We start from the raw sequence: 20,665 nt of genomic DNA, 5'->3' as shown, positions 1-20,665 counted from the left end.
AGCAAAAAGTGGAGGTAAGCCGGTAGAATTTTGGGGCAAGACCACCCTAAGGTTGCCAGGTCTAACATGTGTCCACCCCAGTTGAAAGTGGGAAAATCTACCCAACCTTTAAGGAGTTCTCATCACTATGGTGGAAAAACCTGGACAGACCATAAGCACTGGTGTCCTGTACTCCTGGTCTGTGTTTCACCCTGAAATCCATACCCTGCAGGAAAATGGACCATCTCACCCCTTAATTGCATGAGCCACCTGAGGGGCCTGGGATCAGTCTGAATCAACACGTGAGTGTCAAACAGGTATAGCCTCAACTTCTTCAGTGCCCAATACACAGCAAAAGCTTTTCTTTCAATAGCAGTCCACCTCTGGAGATTAACATTCTGGAGATGAAGGCTACAGGTTGGTCCAGGCCCTCTTCATTGAGCTGTGATAAACCTGCCCCTATGCCGTGTCCTGAGGCATCTGTTTGAATGATAAACTCCTAGGAGAAGTCAGGGTCCCTGAGCACAGGGATTGTGCACATGACATGCATCAGGGAGTCAAATGGAGTCTGGCATACCTCTGTCCAAATCACATTTCTGGTTTGCTTCTTAGACGTCAGCGCTGTCAGGGGGGCAGCAATGTTGCATATCCCTTGACAAACCTCCTGTAGTACTGAGTGAGGCCTAAGAATGCTTTGACCTCAGTCTAGGTTTTGGTGTGATACCAGGCCATCATAGTCTCTACTTGACTTGGAGGGGATGTACCTTACCCCTGCCCACCAGGTGTCCCAAGTGTACCACAGACGCTTGACCTATCTGGCACTCAATGGCCTTGATAGTCAGGCCTGCCTGTTGCAGACCCTGCAGCACTTCCTAGTGGTGAAAAAGGTGGCCCTTCAATCTGCTACCGATGACAGCTATTTCATACAGATAGGCAGCTCAGAAGGCCTCCATGTCAGTGAGTATCTGGTTCACCAACCTCTAGAAGGTGATAGGAAAATACTTGAGTCCAAAGTGCATTACTCTAAACTGTTAGTGGACCTCTCTAGTGGAGAAGGGTGACCTTTCCTTGGCACCTTCTGTTAGGGCTATCTACCAGTACCCTGATGTAAGATCAATGGTACTTAAGTACTGGACAGCCCCTATTTTGTCAATCAGCTCTTCTGCCCTAGGGATGTGATAAGCATCAGTCTTGGTCACAGAATCAAGCCCTCTATAATCTACACAGCACCTCTATTTGGGTGTGGTGCCCACTGGGGGAGGTTTTGGTACCAGAACCACAGAACTGGACCAGGGGATACTGTAGGATTCTGTCACCCCCCAGCTCCAACATCTTAGAGACTTTACTCCTGATGCTGGCCCTCACCTTATCCGACAATCTGTAAAATATATTCTCAACAGGAAGGGTGTTCCCTGTGTCCACATCATGGGTACATGGGTGGGTAGTCCCAAGAGTAAGGTAAAAAAGAGAAGTGTACTCCCTCACTCTTGGTGATAGTCACTCTGCTGTTTAGGATTTAGAGTGGGGAAAAGGATCACTCCTTCTACAGATCCATCCTTCTCCATGGAGTCCAAGAGGTCAGGGAGAGTTTCTCTCTCCTCTTTCTCCTCTCCGTTTGTCACCAGCAGCATGGTGAGCTCAGACCTCTGAAAGTGGTGTTTGAGGCAATTAGTGTGAAGCACCCTGTGGGGCTGCCTGGGGGTCTTAAGGTCCACCAGTTCAGGTCCCTTACCCTTCTTCTCAAGTGCTTGGTGTTTGCACACCGTAACCACAGTGTGCAAATGCCTGACACTGGCGGTTGAGCCTACTGTGGCTAGAAGCCTTTGTGGAATGCTGGTGCATTATTCGTGATAACATATCTACTTTTAACCCTGTGCCTGGCTAAACACATGATTTTGCCCCGAAGAAGCTTATAACTGGGTGAAACGTGTTGGCTGTATCTGTTTGTACTTGATAAAGAGGCAATTGAATAAGAATTACAGAATCAACCAGATAGATTTCTCTGACTTATTTCCTCTTGATGTTTGTTACTCTAATGTTACAAGTGCATTCTGGTTTGTTTTCTCCCAATTGTGTCTACTTGTAATTCCACAGTGGTAGGATTTTGGTCATTCCACTCTTTCATCACAGTCTGACTGGCAAACAAAAAGTCATAATTTAAGTTAGGAGTTTTATGAGCACCAGTTTCGTTACACAAGGACACATTCATTTTTTATTTGTTAGGCACCGGGAGATTAAGTAATTTGCCCAGAATCGCAGGATGTTGAGCGTCGCTGCAGAGACTTGAACCCAGTTCCCCAGCTTCAAAGTCAACCGGTCTAGCCATAAGGCTACATCCTCTCTGATAAGAGGATGTTCAATTTATTCCTCAGGGCCACAGGTACACCTTTAATCATGTCTACAGAGTCTTGTTGAATCTCTCAATGAGCCTGATGGTTTGTGGATGGTAAGGACTGGAGAACTTATAAGTTACTCAACATTCCTTCCACTTTGACTACATATAAACAGACATGAAATGTGTGCCCCTGTCAGTCACAACTTCCTTGGCGAAACCCACTTGTGTAAAACTCCTCATCAGGACCTGGTTCTCAGAGGGATTGCCATTGGGTACCTAGTGACATGATTCACCAGAACCTGGATGTACCTGTTGCCTGAAGCAGTCTGGGGATCCATAGGCCCTACAATGTCGATGCCCACTCTTGCAAAGTGTGTGCCAACAACTGGCAGTGGGTTAAAGGGGCCTTTAAGCATTTGCCCTGTCTTCCCACTAGCCTGGCAGGTTACGTAGGTCCTGCAGAATGCATCTCAGACTTTCCTGATCTTGTGCCAAAAGAAATGTGGGACAAGCCCTGCCAAGGTCTTGTCTTACCCCAAGTGTCCTGCATGGGGGCCTCATGAGCCAGTTCCCATAGGGAGGCCCCGTGGCATTGGAGGACCACCAGGGCCTTTGTTGTCCCATGAACAGGATCATTAGGCTCACTGTAGGGGAGGCTGTCCTCCCAGTAAAGGTGATAACTTCCAGAGAGATCACCTACTGCTTGGGCTTCAGCCTGTTCACTCTTGCCCTCAAGGGTTGTATACTCCCTCTGCACCCTACAGAACTCCTCCTTGGTAGGTCTTCCTACTACATACCATCCAGCAAGTGTAGGCAGGTCATCAAGGGAAGCAGTGCCCTCCAAAGTGAGCTCTGGGGCGGCCACCGCAGGTGCCCCATTCACCTCACTAGGAAGACACTCAGGGGCTGGCTTGCCACAACCTCTACCTTTCCCCTTTTTAACAGCTGGCTGGCCATTGTTCCGGACGTCAGCCCTTTTTGACTCCCACCCTGGGCAGCCATGGACCTTGTCTTTACACAGATCCAATATAGTAACCCCAACATCTCTGCATGAGCCTTGAGCTCCACATCTTTCCATATATTGTGCTCAAAGTTCATTACCCAACAAACAGTCCACAGGCATGGCAGGGCTCACAGCAACTTTCAGAAATGTGCAATGCCGCCCCTCCACTCAAATGGAACCAGGGCCACAGCACAGTGACCTTCTCTGTTGTAAGCCACTACAACCTGGTGGAATTCACTAGAAATTACCCACTCTGGGGAAACCAGCTGATACATTACAATAGTCATATTTGCTCCTGTATCCCTCTGAGCTAGAATACCTTCTCCATAGATGGTGACCCATTGTCTATAATTGAAGTATTTGAGGGCACATGGATCGTAGGAATCATCTTACTGTCACTCTGAAACATTAGGGTAACCCCACTAAACTCCCCCCATTAACTGGAGCAAACTCTTCCCCCAGTACTACACTAGCCATCCCTGAATTCTTTCCTTCAGTGGGAGGCGGTGCTCCTTTTGTTAACTTGGTATCCCCCCTGCAGTGTCCATACTCATAGCACTCGTAGCAATTAATGGGCTTGGGCTGCTGACCTTTGTCAGGGTAGGTTTTTGTCTGGTGGACAGATTGGAAATAAGAATCAGACCCTTTCCCCTGTGGTTTGTTTTGGGGGCATTTAGAGAACTCTGTCTTTTATCTCTCCCCTCTTTCTTCTGTTGGAATCCCTGACCACTCTTTTGGGGGTCTCCCTCAGATGCCTTCTTGGACACTCTGCTGCTGACCAAGATGTCTGCCTCCTCAGCAAGATTCCTGGTGTCAGCTAACTTACTATCAACCAGGTGTTGGTGCAGCTCTGGGAAACAAATATCAAGCATGTGCTCCCTCAAAATCAAGTTGTACAGCCCTGAATATTCATCAACCTTGCTGCAAGAAATCCACTTATGTCTGTGAAGAGATCTTCTGGCTGTCCCTGAACCTATAACTCTCAGGAGTCAGTCCAAACTTGGTGACTAGTATGGCCTTAATTGCAGTGTAGCATGTCTGGACCTCTACCTCTAGTATAAAAAGTGTGTCCCTCCCCACCATGGACATATACCTCCACAAACTACCACCCCAGAACTTATCTGAGACCATGTGCACTCTCAGAGCCACTTCTTAGGTCATAAACCATTTATCTATGTCATCCCCCACCACAAAACTGGGCACCAAATCCTTTGGTATCCTGACTCTGGACTCACCAGCTGCCACTGTAAGTATGCTGCCACCATTGCTGTTGCTGAACCCCACTTGTAGGGCTCTTATGTCCCACCTTCTGAGGGTGAGCTCATGGGAAAGTTTTCTCTCCTCCATGGCCATCCTCCTTTCTTCATGAGCTTGCTCCAACTTGGCAAACTCTAACTTTACATTTATTTTCTCTCTCCTGTGCATCAGCTCCTTTGGGAACAGGCTCTTTGTGGAGACACTGCTCCCTGCTCTGGTGACCACTACTGCTCATCGAAAATTGTTGGTCCCTTCCAAAGGCAGTTCCAGAGCCAGGTCAGACTCCAGATTCAGGTCCCCTCCTCCTCAGAGATCTCCTGCTCCTCCCCCAGGATATCATCCCCTGCATTCTGAGTCTCTGCCCAGGCCATCAAAGCTTTCTGTAGCTACACCTTCCTGGTGAAGCTCCTTGTAGAAGCTTAATTAAGACATAAATTAGCAGAAAATTCCAAAAGGCCAATCAAGGCGAATTGAAAAAAGGCCACTTCACAAAGAACTTATAAGTAAACTAAATATGCCACTCAGCTATATACCAATGCCACCATGCTTAGGGGAGAAGCACATGCACTTCAGCACTGGTAGCAGTGTTAAAGTGTTTAGAGTCCTAAGGCTAACAAAAAGATACAGCAAAAAGTGGGGGTAAGCAGGCACAAAGTTGGGGGAAGGCCACCCTAAGAATGGCAGGTCTATCACTGACACATGGCTGCAAGTAAGGCTTTCCACTGACAACATTTTGTCATCCAAATTTCCCAATGAGAAGGACCTTTACCAAGGATGCAGTCTTGCCCCTTTATTTTTCTCTTTGTATATTGCTGATCTGAGAGACCCTCCTAAAACAGAACTTGTTATTCCACCTAAGCTGAAAGGCACAGGAGTATTACGCCTGGTCTATGCTGACGACCTGGTGATATTGTTGAATATCCCTAAAGGAATTACGATACTCAATCACTACATGAATACAGTTTAGAGAATCGACTAATTGCTAACTTGTCAAAAACCCAAATTATGCACTTTAGAAAGAAAACTAAGCCAATATTGTGGGCCTTCGGAGTTGCCTCAATTGAAATAGTTAACCAATATGAGTACTTTTGAGTTACATTTGACAGTAAGCTATCATGATCTAACCATCTTTCCACAAGAAAGCTTACATCCTCTACAATCGCAAAATCTTTAGAAAGATTTTCCAACCTGTTCGGAGGCAGAGCAATCAAATCTTCATTGAAAGTGCCATATATAAAAAGTATTGCTTCCTTACTTTATGCATCACCTATGTTAAATAACTTGCCAAAAATGTATATGCAAATGTATGCAATCCTTGGCATCATTTTAGAACTGAATCTAAAAACTTTACCTTCACTTCACTACAGAAGCAGTTTGAACTATTTTTTGACTGTGTAAGGGCTGAGCCCTCAACGTCAAAATCATTGATCAATCAGTAACTAAACAAAACATCACACAAGGATATTGAACAGAACACTGTATCATCAAAATTGGCTCTCGGAACATATCATTTGCCTAATCTAGAGTCGCTGGCAAAGTTAAACCACCAGGCCCGAAAATGTCTACTTCAAGGGATCTTATCTAGCAGACAGAGGGAGAATGAATTACTTAGATAAACAACACAAACTCATAGACTTAGTTTCTGAAATCCTTGCCTCGCGTAACCAAAAATATTCAGGCTCAAATCTTCCCAGTTACGTTAAAATGAAATTCTTAAGCTTTAGACTGTTCTATATCCCCATTTATGAATTCGAAAGGAAGTGCAATCCAAAACTCAAAGGAAAAATTGCTTGTAGATTTTGCAGACTCGCAATTGAAAACCTTTTTCACATCCTCTGTGTTTGCCCTAAACTCTTGTATTTGAGAAATAATTACCAACAAATGACTTTTAATAGGGCAAAAATAAGATCTACTCTACAGGTAGTTAGATTTTAGACTTAAAGATAAATGTGCAATTATACGATTAATGAAATTTTTTGTAGATGAAATTTACAAAGAGTTAGTCACTTGGGCTATTCAATTTTTAATCAGGGATCTTAACTTGTATCTATTTATTACTTTTTAACGATCACTGCTTTTTATTGCAACCTATTGATTAATACAATAACATTTCTTACTTCTTCGTCTAGATGAATAAAGCTGCCTGAAAGTCTCTGTCAGAATGTTATGCATATAATGTGAGCAACATAAAAAAGTCTGGGATAACAACAGACCTAAAAAGTAGAACCAACACCGGCAGGGGCTGAAGAAAAACAACAGAGGGAGCTCATATAGAAAATAAGAGAGTTCATATTTATTGTAAACCTTGAGATCAGTGCCATGGGCAGCAACACTGTCAGACAGTGTGGGAACAATATCCAAGATGCAGTGCGGGAACCTGATGCAAGATGCCAAGTAACTAAGGGGTCTATTATAATGGCAGGCGGATCGCCACCGCCCGTATGACGGTGGCGATCCGCCCACCATTATTCTCCTCCCGCCTCCCATTTACCCCCGCCATATTAGGATGAAGGGGGGGTCCCTGGCGGATGGAAAGACCGTCCGCCGGTATCACAGGAGACCAGGCGGAAAAGGGGCCTAACATGGTGGCGGTGTCTGCAAGAAACCGCCATCCATATTAGCATGCAGGCAGAGATGTGCCTTTCCATGGCGGCGATTCTGCCATGGAAAGGCATGCGGTCTTTGCCCAGGTATTTGGGGGGATGGGGGCTGCACATGGGGGGTACCGCGCGATGCCTGTCACCTTGTGCATGCCAATACACGACGTGCATTCCCAGCATTGTGGCGGGCGGTGCTGTGAGCACCGCCCACCGCCACCCAGCGGGGGTATGCACCGTACCCCCGCTGGGGGTACGGTGCGTACCCCCAGCATAGCGCTGGGGGTACGCACCATACATACACGGGTGGGGGTATGACTCGAACGTACACGGGTGTACATACACGGGGGGTTCGACACGTACACGGGTGTACATACACGGGGGGTTCGACACGTACACAGGTGTAAATACACGGGTGGGGGTATGACGTGAACGTACACGGGTGTACATACACGGGGGGTTCGACACGTACACGGGTGTACATACACGGGTGGGGGTACGACTCGAACGTATCGACATGTACACGGGTGTACATACACGGGGGGTTCGACACGTACACGGGTGTACATACACGGGTGGGGGTACGACTCGAACGTACACGGGTGTACATACACGGGGGGTTCGACACGTACACAGGTGTACATACACGGGGGTTCGACACATACACGGGTGTACATACATGGGTGGGGGTACGACTCGAACGTACACGGGTGTACATACACAGGGGGTTCGACACGTACACGGGTGTACATACACGGGTGGGGGTACAACTCAAACGTACACGGGTGTACATACACGGGGGGTTCAACACGTACACGGGTGTACATACACGGGTGGGGGTATGACTCGAATGTACACGGGTGTACATACACGGGGGGTTCGACACGTACACGGGTGTACATACACGGGTGGGGGTACAACTCGAACGTACATGGGTGTACATACACGGGGGGTTCGACACGTACACGGGTGTACATACACGGGGGTTCGACATGTACACGGGTGTACATACACAGGGGGGTTCGACACGTACATACGGGGGCTGGGGGGGTACGGCGCGTACATACGGGGGCTGGGGGGGTACGGCGCATACATACGGGGGCTGGGGTACATACACGGGGGGTTCGACACGTACACGGGTGTACATACACGGGTGGGGGTACGACTCGAACGTACACGGGTGTACATACACGGGGGGTTCGACACGTACACAGGTGTACATACACGGGGGTTCGACACATACACGGGTGTACATACATGGGTGGGGGTACGACTCGAACGTACACGGGTGTACATGCACGGGGGGTTCGACACGTACACGGGTGTACATACACGGGTGGGGGTACAACTCAAACGTACACGGGTGTACATACACGGGGGGTTCAACACGTACACGGGTGTACATACACGGGTGGGGGTATGACTCGAATGTACACGGGTGTACATACACGGGGGGTTCGACACGTACACGGGTGTACATACACGGGTGGGGGTACAACTCGAACGTACATGGGTGTACATACACGGGGGGTTCGACACGTACACGGGTGTACATACACGGGGGTTCGACATGTACACGGGTGTACATACACAGGGGGGTTCGACACGTACATACGGGGGCTGGGGGGGTACGGCGCGTACATACGGGGGCTGGGGGGGTACGGCGCATACATACGGGGGCTGGGGGGGGGTACGGCGCGTACATACGGAGGCTGGGGGGGGGTCGGCGCGTATGCGGGCACATGTCTCCATGGTTGCTATGGGAGTTCGGTGCGGACGGTGTTTTTACCATACGGTTGTAACATCGGACGCACGGGATGGATCGTAATTCCGCGGTCGGACTTCACTTTTCACATTTGTACGGTGAATCGTCCGGGGACGTGTCGGACACCTTTTCCGACCCGAGGACGAGTGGGGAATAGTTCCTAATGAGATTCGTATGGACTTTTTCCCATGCGAATCGTAATTGGCAGTTTGTACGGCACTTGTACGATTCGTACGGTAAAAAGACCGGATACGAGTCGTACGGAGATTTTTTTTACCGGATCGTAATCGGCACCAAAGTCATGTACAGCACAGAATTACTGTGTGTACATGTGTGGGTGCATAAAATCGAAATCGAGTAGGCCCTGGAGCCAAAACTAGTCTGGCTGTATATGGTAGAAGTTATATGGTGCATGGTTTACCTACAAGTAAAGGTTTGGATGAAAGCAGTACCCCATGTTAAACAGGTTAAAAACTGAGCGCACCAGGGGCAATATTTATGACCCGGTTTGTGTCACTCTTGAACCAAGCAATGTGGTGTTAGAGCAATGCAAACCTTAGCACTTATTTTTGAAGCCATCAAATGCCACTTTGAATTGCTTCAAAAATATGGAATAATGCATTGCAGTGCAAAATTCTGGGTAACATTACTCTGCTCCAGGGCGGCCCTCCATGGGCATTGCATGGGTGTGCCCCTGCAGCTCCCATGGTTTTTGACACATTCCCTAATTTACCAAACCTGGTAAACCTGGGAACGTACCAAAATGTTACGCCTTCACAGGAGAGGCTAAAGAAGGAGTAATAGCTTTATTTCTCCATTTTTGGGAGGTGTTTAAGGCTTAAAAAATGGGTGAGCCCATTAAAGCCCATGGAAGAATTTTGATAGCTAGGCCGGTGAACATTAGTAAAAAGAGGTAACATTCACCAAATGTGATATGTAACATGTACTGCATGTTGTCAAAGGTTAGGTCCATTAACAGTTGATTGATGATTGAAAATTGTGTACAGGTTAAGCTTGTGGAAATACTTCTAGTACACAAAGCTTATTGTGAGTGATGTCAGCACTGATGCACTGTTTATCACCTTACATTTTACATCACTCATGACATGTTCAATGAAATCATTGATGACATCTCAAATGGCATAATGCAGTGAGTGTAACAATTTGGTATACACTTCTGACACCAAAAGGTATTAGGATGGCGGTTGGAAAATCACTCCGACCGCCATGGTAGCGGGAAAACACCACCCGCTAGGACCGTGGCATAACCACCCGTCCAATTAGTATGCTTCGCAGTCGAAATCCGACCGTGGCTGTACGATCACGGCATTTAACATTGCGGCGGTTGCTGCTGCCAGCAGCACCGCCACGATGTCCAAAAAAGCATGTCCAGCATATCCCGGCACTGCAGAGGCCCTGCCACCTGGTACAGGGACATGGGTACCCCCCCCAAGTGCACCCACACCTCCCCAAAACACATTGGGTGCCCACAATGGGCCCCCGGAGACTTTCTCCACATGCCTTTCCATGGCGATTCCACCACCATGGAAAGGCTGGCTAACGCCGGCATCATAATCATGCAGGCGGAGCCTGACCCTGCACTGGCCCCATTTTAGCGGTCCAGCTCCGCCAGGCAAGCATGCAGACTGCTACCGGTGGAAAAGTGGCGGGCGGAAAATCTCACCACCGCTGTCGTCACCGCCATGCTAATGGGACCGGCGGTTTTCTGGATTGCTATCGTGGGCGTATGACTGCCGCCGGCCCAGCGGTTGCCACCGCCGGCCCGGCTGCGGCCATCCAACCGCCATCCTGAAAGACCCCGTAGTGAGGTACTTCTAAAGCAAATTACCTATATCTTTTGTAATGCTAATGAGTGTAAGCATTTGCAACATGGTTGGTCTCCTAATGGGGCTTGTCTATGTGGATGGTGTGTGCTGCTCATGAAGACTTGTTCACAGGACAATGACTGTACATAGTAGGAGCTTCACAATCTAACTGGCTTTGAGAGTATGTAGGCAGTGACCTCTCCATCATAAGTTGGTATGACTGAGAGTAGTAGGGTTTTGGCAAAGTAATGGGGCTTGGTTTTCTGGAAGGTGGACCCTCTAAACAAAGCGTTGCTCGGTGACCTAAATATCCATTTAGATGACTCCTCTAACCCCGCTGCAACTGAACTATCTACCAGTCTCTCTGCCTTACAAATTATTCTAAAGAGCCTCTGTCCTACTCATGACAAAGGCCACCTTCTTGACCCTGTTTTTAGCAACGCACACAATATTTCTGTAGCCACTCCTATCCCACTCCCTTGGACCGACCACTTTCTAATTCCCATGACTTGGGAGACTACGACCCTCACTCCCGTCCAGCAACCTACAATTATATTGGAACGAAAATGGGCGAAGCTATCGGCCACCACCTGGTCCACAAAGCTGGCCATGAGTAAACCCATCCTCGACCCTAATCCAGAGTTGGCGAACAACAACTTCAACTCATGGATCTGTAAATCGCTCGACTCGCTCTTGCCTAAAGTACCCACACACAAAAAGTCCAGGGAGAAATCGGCACCTTGGTACACTCCTAGCCTTAGGAAGATCAAACAAACCTGCAGACGCCTAGAGAGAAGGTGGAGACAAAACTACGAAGAGGACAGGAAACACGAATACAAAGAAGCATTAAAGTCCTACAAAGCTGAGATTAAATCCACTCAATTACACTATTATGAGGATAAGATTAATGCCTCCGCTTCCGCCCCTAAAGAAATTTTCAGAATTGCTAAATCCCTTTCGGCCCTTCCCACAGAACCCCCAAAACTCGAGGACCCCTCCCACCACTGTAACAAGCTTGCTGAATTTTTTCATCAAAAAATTCAATTAATTTGCCAGTCGTTCTCTCCCTATGTGCCGGATCCGTCAGACTCTAGTTCTAACACTAATACAACGACATCTTTAGAGAACTTCCCTCTGCTTGATTTAACAACTCTGGACACTCTTTGTACCAGGATTACCTCCGGCTCTCCCACCGACCCTGCTCCCCCCAACAACTTTCCCTGGTTCAGCACATAATAGGTCCAGTAATCCTGGACATACTTAACTCTTCCATCACATCAGCTAGAGTCCCCCGAGTTTGGAAATGCGCCCAGGTCAGAGCACTCATAAAAAAACCGAATCTAGATCGCTCTGTCCTTGCCAATTACCGGCCCACCTCCCTCCTTCCCTGGCTGAGCAAATTGCTTGAACGACATGTTAATTCTACCCTAGTCAATTATCTTGAATCCAACCACTTACTACATGTCTCCCAAACAGGCTTCCGTCCCCAGCTAGGCACTGAGACTGCGCTGCTGGTGGTTATGGAAGAAGCCAGGCGACTACTGGATCAGGGAGGCTCAGCAGCCATCATTTTGCTTGACCTCAGTGCCGCCTTCGACACTGTCAACCATAACATCCTTCTCGATCGGCTGGCCAACCTGGGGATTGGAAAATCAGCACTGTCCTGGTTCCAGTCCTTTTTAGAGGACCGTTTTTATCAGGTCTTTGAGGGGTCAGCCTTATCCAAGCAATGGCATCTCAACTGTGGGGTCCCTCAGGGATCCTCACTAAGTCCCACTCTTTTTAATGCCTACATGGCCCCGCTAGCCAAGATAGTGCTTCCTTTTGGCATAAAAATAATTACATACGCTGACGACACCCAACTAGTGGTGGCACTCAACCACCCTGAGGGTTCATCTAACACCTTGGGCCTCTGTTTAGAGGCTGTCGCCCACTGGATTCACCACTCGCATCTCAAACTGAATGGGGAAAAATCTGAGCTAATGTTCCTGGGAAAGTCCCCCTCACCTTCCACTCCCCTCATTTGGCCACCTTGTATGGGACCCATGCCAGCCCCAAAGCATCAAATTAAAAGTCTTGGCATCTGGCTCGACAACACCCTCTCCTTCAACCACCAGGCAACGAAGCTCGCGGCCGTATGCTTTGGCCTTCTACGTTTGATCAGGAAAATTCTTCCTCTTCTCCCATTTCAAGCTAGGAGAATTATTGTTCAGGCCCTGATTTTGTCCCGTTTAGATTATGGGAACGCACTCTATCTAGGTGCCCCTCAATCTACTTTAAACAGACTTCAGGTGATACAAAACTGTGCTGCGCGCCACCTGACACAGATCCCTCGTAGACATTCAGCCAGGCCTGCGTTGATGTCCTTGCACTGGCTGCCCATCCGCGCCAGGATCCAGTTCAAAGCCATGTGCCTTTTACATAAAGCCTTCTGGAAACAGGGCCCCCAAATCTTGCATTCTTTGGCTGTTCCTTATCAACCTACCAGGACTCTCCGGTCTAGTGACACATTTCGTATCGCGCCACCTAAAATTCGGAGAGCGAGATGGGGTGGCCGGTCCTTTACCCTAAACGCCTCCAACTTCTGGAATACTCTCCCACTCACGCTCCGTGGTGAACCCAACATTCTACTCTTCCGCAAACACCTTAAGACTCACCTCTTTCTCTCAGCTTTCAAGTAACCCCTTTTTTTTCTACTCTCCGTTGTCCATAAGCGCTAGGAGGCCTCCGGGTAGCTATGCGCTATATAAATGTAATTTCATTCATTCATTCATTCATTCATTCATTCATTCATTCATTCATTCATTCATTCATTCATTCATTCATTCATGGTGGGAGGTCTCTGTAGTAGATGCTTGCCTACCTAATGGGGCTTGAATGTCTGCAGGGCAAAGGCTAAACATGGTAGGGGCTTTCCCATCTAACTGGCCTTGGGAGAGTGGAGGGAGTAGGCTCTGCGTGGAGAGCTGCGCACAGGTTTGTACATAGAAATTTTACCACCTTAATTGGCTTGGGTTTCTAAAAGGAGTGGGCTCGTCATGATGAGTTTTGTACAGGTTGAAGGCTGTGTGTAGCATTATTTTGTCACCTAATAGGACTCGGGTGTTTGGAGGTAGTGGACTCTACGTGAAATATTATGCACATAGTGATGGATGAGCATGCTGGGGGTTTGGCATCAAATTGGACGACTATATCTAGAGGGAGCGGATTCCAGTGTGCTAAATTTATATGAGCACTTATGTTTATGTAATTTTTGCCTTGCAGCGTGTTTGATGATGTCATCAGTGATGTCATCGGTTATGTAATTTGAGATGTTATCAATAATTTCATAAATGAGGTCATGAAACGTTATGAGTGACATAATATGTGTGGCTATATGCAGTGCATGGAGGGGCACAAGCAATAGTTAGCTCTGCTAACTATAACTGGTGAATTTTTGTGTTTTTTTAGTTCAAAACGTTAATGTTGTCACGGACATATTCACCTAACTATAATGTTAATTTAACCTTTACTTTTTCACTGTAATGCTAAGTGATTTGTTTTAAAAGAAAAGCAGGTCTTTTCATCACACAGAACAATAACATTACTTTAAACTTTTCTTTTTGAGCACATTTCTAGTTTTTTCTTTTTTTCTTAAGTAAAGTATAATTTTATCACCATACGTAAAGCCAACCCTCCCAATGGGGCAAACCCCACACAGGGCCTTATGTTTTTTGAAGAGGAAGAAGGCCAGGTGGCCCCCATCCCGAGCCTAATTAAGCCCCTTAGGCCCTGAGGATGTTTTTTTTAAAGGGGAAAGGGCCAACCCTCCCCGAGCCTTATTAGGTTCTGAAAACCCCATTCCCCAGCTCCTTTTTATTTCAAAGGGAAGGGGGGGGCAAGTGTCCCTCTGCTCAAGCTTTTTTAGGCCCTTGGGACCACCCCGCGGAAGCCATCTTCCATGTTTTTTTTTACATGGGAGGGGGTTCACATGGTCAGCATCCCTAAGCCTCATTAGGCCCTGGGGACCCCATCCTCCAGGGCCTTATTTTTTTAAAAAGGGGAGTGGGACCAAATGACCCCCTCCCCAAGTCTTATTAGGCTCTGGGGCCCCCATCCCCTATCCCCTAGGGCCGTGTTTTGTTTAGAGGGGAAGAGGACAACACAGCCCCCCTCCCCAAGCCTCATTACACACTGAGAACCGCAGGTCCCTATGTATTTTCAAGGCGAGGGGGGGCCAAGTGGCCACCCTCTCTGAATCTTTTTAGACCATGGGGACCCCAATGTCACAGCATCTTTTTTATTAAAAGGGACAGGGCCATGTGGTCTCTCGCCCTGAGCCTTACTAGGTCCTGGGAACCCTATCCCCAGGGCCTTTTTTTAATTAAAGGGTAAGGGAGCCATGTGTCCTCCCACCCAGACCCTTGTAAGGCCCTGGGGACCCCAACTCCTAGGGCCGTTTTGTAATTTAATGGAAGAGGGGTCACTGGCCCCCCTCCCAAGGCCTTGTTAAGCCCTGAGAGCTTCATCCCCCAGGGCAGCATTTTTAATTGAAGGGAAGAGGGACCACAGTGCCCCCCTCCCTGAGCCTTGTTAGGCTCTGGAAACTCCATCCCCCAGAACCAATCCTTAAAGTAAAGGAAGGGAGGCCACACAGATCCCATCCCCAAGTCGCCTTGTTAGGCCCTGGAAACTCCATCCCCCAGAACCAATCCTTAAAGTAAAGGAAGGGAGGACACACAGATCCCATCCCTAAGTCGTTATCAGCCCCAGGGATTCCATTCCTCTGGTCTCACACAATTTACTTGTGGAGGATGTGTGGGGAGCCCTAGGGCTCCCATGGTCCCAGCTGGCTCCTGCATGCAGTGGGAGCCAGCATTGCTCCTGCCCTCATGGAGCAGCATCAGTTACTAATGCTGCTCACTCCAGGCGGGAGCAATATTTTTATCTGTTTCCTGACAAAATGATGCCACATTTCCCAGGATGTTGTCATGGTAGAGGGTGGCAACTTGATCCCAATTGATTGGGGCGTCCCCCTTGTCAGCCCAGAAATAGGACTGCACTCAGAAGAACTGCACCTGCTGCACTCAAAGGCTTCACACAAGAAGGACGTTCCCTGTTTTGAAGGAAAAGGAGTGGACTCCATGAGAAGCAACAAGTTATAAAGAGCTAGAAGAAGCAACCTGCAACATCCACTACAAGGATAACTCTAGCTAAACAGTTTCACATGGATTTGACCAGGTGCATTGTCAGAGTTGGAGTCCCAGACCCCAAGAGGCAAACAACAACTTTGAACCCTTGGCTGGTTCTGTGGAAGACTTTTCTGCATCAAGGAACCTTCAGAGAAGAACTCCCAAAAGTTTGGGAGCTTTTGACCAAGTTTTGTGAAAAAAGTTCTAGAGGAAGACCGGCATCGACGACAAGAGTCAAGCCGGTGATGTCAAACCATGACTTGGCTTGACAGCTGAGAAAAAAGGCTACAAAAAAGTGACTAAGTCAGAAGGTAAAAACTTTACAGTGCCCAACCACTCATCATATTCAACTAGTACTCCATCGAGGTTAGCCTTAAAGTTTGACTTTCTCCCAGTGCAGAGTGACCCGACAGTCGTGGTTGGCACTTTACCCTGTTTGGGGCTAGAAAACACATTTCTTTATTTAAACGTTACAAATTCATATCTCTGGTTCCCTACATTGGATCTTTGTCATTTTGGTGTCATTTCAAAGATGAACACATTCTCTATTTTTACACATTGGTGTTGGAATTTTATTGTGTTGTGTCTTTTATTTATTTACTGGTTTGGTGATATTAAATGCTTTAAACACCTGTCTCATAAGATAGATCTGACTGCCTTTCTGCCAAGCTACCAAGGGTTGAGCAAGGATTAATTTATTGAGGCTTGACTGGACCTTATTAGCCATTGTGGTGTTATTACTAGCTGTAGGTACCTATCCACACCTACTGATAACCCTCCTTCCTACATGTAGAATGTAGTCATACATAATGGTGCTGGAACAATATTCTGAGTGTGGGTGCTGCTATAAATGTTACATCACTGAAGTCACAGGGTTTGTGAAAAATCAAAGCGCTACATGAAGGGCAGCAAATGAGCTATCTCCATTCATTAGGAATATAATAGCATTGTAGTAAGCATCGAGTGGTGCTTTTTGCAGCACATTGTCCCAAATATATGAGTAAAGCATTGAGGGGTAAAGCAATGCCATGTACAAAGAGCACATTTCCCATGTCCTCTTGAAATGGCCATTAAATTTGCAACATGTATGCAAGTCTTACTGCTCAACCTATATGACGTTCTAGCAACGCAGCAACATTTCGTTTCTGTGAATATTTATCACGCGTTTAAAGTGTCTTAGTTTGTTTTGGTCTTATTTAGTTATTTGTTTCCAACACACTTCAGAATTGGAACAAATATATCCATTTGCAACTGTATATTTCTCCAATATTTGACTTGACATGTTTTCAGTAGTCATTTGGTCTTAAATGGCTGCTGATATATGTTGAAATAGTTGTAAAGTTAATTTACAATTATTCTAATTGTATTGTGTATGAAAAAACATTTGACATAGTGCAGCCTTCTCCTGTATCACTTTCTGTACCCCAGTAGGACTGTGATCCAGCGGAAGTGGTGTAATTTGTATTATTAATGATCAATTTATTACTTCCCTAAATACAAGGTTTGAGCTGACATTGACATTTAGGTCCTCCGATAGATCTTTTAGTAGAGCTGATAGGGACTAGGAAATATGAGACGTATGCTATTTCCCTCATGAGGACCTTCAATGACGAAATAGCCTATATAACCAGTTTTGTCACCATACATTATGTCTAACATACATTAGTAATGATAGACTCAAAATTGCTTATCAAGATACCTTTATCTAATATCCCACAATTGTCTGAATGGTCAATTACACAAGTAAATGACTAATTTCAAACTCTGTTATACACTAATACAGGTAATTCATAATAATGAAACAATGCATAATCATAATACATCAGATCAATAAAAAATGAGAGGCGAGAGAGAGAGACAAAAGAGAAAAAACATTGCATTATAAATATGCAATTCATACTTCATACAAACCCAGGTCAAGAATTACTAATTCACACCATGCAAAAGTAAGAAAATAACTAACCATTTGGCCGAATCTAGTGCAGCATCACCAGCTGATGAAGTACAAAGTTCTCAGAATTTCAAGGATAGCCAGCCAGAGTAGCTTACAGAGTATTAGCAAGGGCCTCTCTTCTCATAGAAACAGCTACTACCAAATTCTTTCTAACAGTAATAATTATACCCCAAATGTCAAAAGTACAACCCTCTAAAGTTACATTCACAAATTCTTAACAATCTCATTGGCTTCCAGGAAGAGGTGATCTTCATCCTGCTCATCCAGGTTCCTTTAAACAGTCCATTGATAATACGAAATATGTCATTCTTTCTCAGAAGCAGGAAAAGAATCTTGCAAATTTATCCACGTCCTCATGCACACTCCATGTCAGCTTCATAGAAGGATAAATATTTAGCACAGAGAGGAAATTCCTAAAGATTACTTTGTGCACAACTAAAGAAATAAATTCAGCATTTCAGAACTCAAAAATACATTCTTTGCAGCCTACATTCTGAGAAAGAATATCACTCCAGCAAAGTTTTGAGGCCTTCATAGGAACACCATAAACTGCAAATCAACAGTTTTCCTACGGAATACAACACACTCCATTATAAAGGAAATATAAAGAAAATACATAAGGAATTCATTACGGCAAAAGATTCATTATTCTGACTAAACTCATAAGCATAATCTAATCAGACATATTAATTATAATTATGTCTCTCTCATGTTATAAAGAACAGAAAATAAGCATTTCACAAAAGATTTTCCATGAGCATTATTGTTATTATAATTTCATATTTCTACGTGAAAGTTTTATAATGCAACATTTTATTCAGGTCTCTCTCATGTTGTTTTAATTCATATAAAAATATACTTGATATTATCCATGCTTTCTGCATGTCTAATGCTACATTCACTACTAAACGCGTTGTGCTTCTGCAAGTTTTTCACGTAAACCGTTAAAAAGTCACCCATGTGAATAGTTTTTCACACCATTAGTCATTTGTTTCCTTAATAACATACATATGAGCAGACTTGATCAAACAGGATTATTTCGCAAAAATCATGCTTCATCAACTGTCACTTGGTTGCAAAATTCACTCACTTTGCAGGAAGAGAAGGGGAAGTTAAACACCAGTCTCAATGTTGAACAACAGAATAAACAGCTGTTTGTCAGGAGATAGTGCAGGCAATTCACCTCTGTCTTTGAAAGCACCTCAAATGCTTCAAGACAAAAACAAAAAAAGCCTCTTTGTTGAGCATTCTCCTTTTGAATCCCTGCTAGGTTGTTTTCTGGGTTTTGCATCACCTCCCACTCACCTAGTTCCAGCGCCCCGGTAGATAGCCACGTAAACATATGCCAAAAGAGACGAAGGCATTTTGAAAATATGCATTATGTCTTTTATTGTTAATGTTAATGTTATTGACACTTATAAAAGCGCACTATCACCCTACGGGTACCCTGGCGCTCTTGAAAACGAATGATGTAACCAAAAGTTGCTAGGGGGTTTAGCAAAAAGGTAATTTCAGTTTTGTTATAGTGTGTTTTTTTTGCGTGGTGCATTTTAATGTCCCGGTGCACGTCGCCATTTACTTCTCATTTTAGCTTAGCATACTTGATAATGAGATTAAGCATTTAGAACAGAATGTTTTTATGCATAGCGATATTAATTTTAGTATTTGTTTTCTGGTCATGCTATCTCCTTCAAATACAAAAGCAGGTTGCAGTAGCATCTCGCAGTAGAAGTGATGATGGCTCATTACAAAGATTTAAGCCTCATTTTCAGTAGTATATATCTGAAGGAAATATGCTCCCATCCTCGATGTGCTGTCATAAATTCTATCAGGTTTAAAAGGAAAATATGGTCATAAAACTTCGTCAAAAACCTCTACCTTTCAGAATATTTTTTCGAATGAGATAAATACAGAACAATTGTATCCTTTACGTGGAATACTTATTTTTCTTAGTTTGTTTTGTAACAAGAAACGGAAAGCTAGTTTTGAAAAATGTACCTGAAATTATTATGTTAGATATGATATATCTCCAAAGAGGCTTGCATCTAAAACATTAATGATGGGAAGAAATATGCAGGTGCTTAAAACGCTCAGTGGAGCTCTTTGCTCTCACTCCTGCATGTTTATGTCAAGTTCCATACATTATACCTTCTCTCGTCTCATAAATTATGGCTATATATTTTTCTAGCCTTTTTTGAACTGACTCTCTTTGTAGGTTTTTCCTATTATCGAGTGCACACATAGAACTTTCTTTTCAGATTCAATACTGCAATTGTTAAATGTAATTGTCTGTGTAGGTATCAAAGAGGTTCCCTTATTTTTCAAACTATTTAAATGCCGCACAGCTAACTGTTGTCTGATTGCTCCGTGTAATGTCTCTGTGAAGAGAACGTGGATGACAAAAGGTTGCTGAACTCTGTATAAAATTGAGTGGGTGGTTGCAAAGTGAGATTGAATGATGATGATGGCAAGCAGAGGTCTTTGGTGGTTGGGACTTCTTTATAGGAGAAATAAACATTGTTAGACAAGCTACCCATGCCTGTTGTGTCGCCTGTAGGACCACTTACACAATCACACTGGTGAAGAGTTGGTCAATCTCTGGTAAGAGTCTGAAGTGACTCAAAGCCAGGACGGAGGGAAAGGAATCAAGGCAGACTTTGAGTATTTCTTTGACTTTTCTAGTATCTTGGGTCATTGTTCTTTAGAATCCAAGTTAGCAACTAATTTAAAAACCCCTAGGACAGCCGTGGTCTTCCTACTGCTATCTACCCAATGTTC

This window comes from Triturus cristatus, chromosome 2_2, assembly GCF_964204655.1.
Source record: "Triturus cristatus chromosome 2_2, aTriCri1.1, whole genome shotgun sequence".
NCBI lineage: Eukaryota > Metazoa > Chordata > Amphibia > Caudata > Salamandridae > Triturus > Triturus cristatus.
This window is presented reverse-complemented; position numbering follows the sequence as displayed.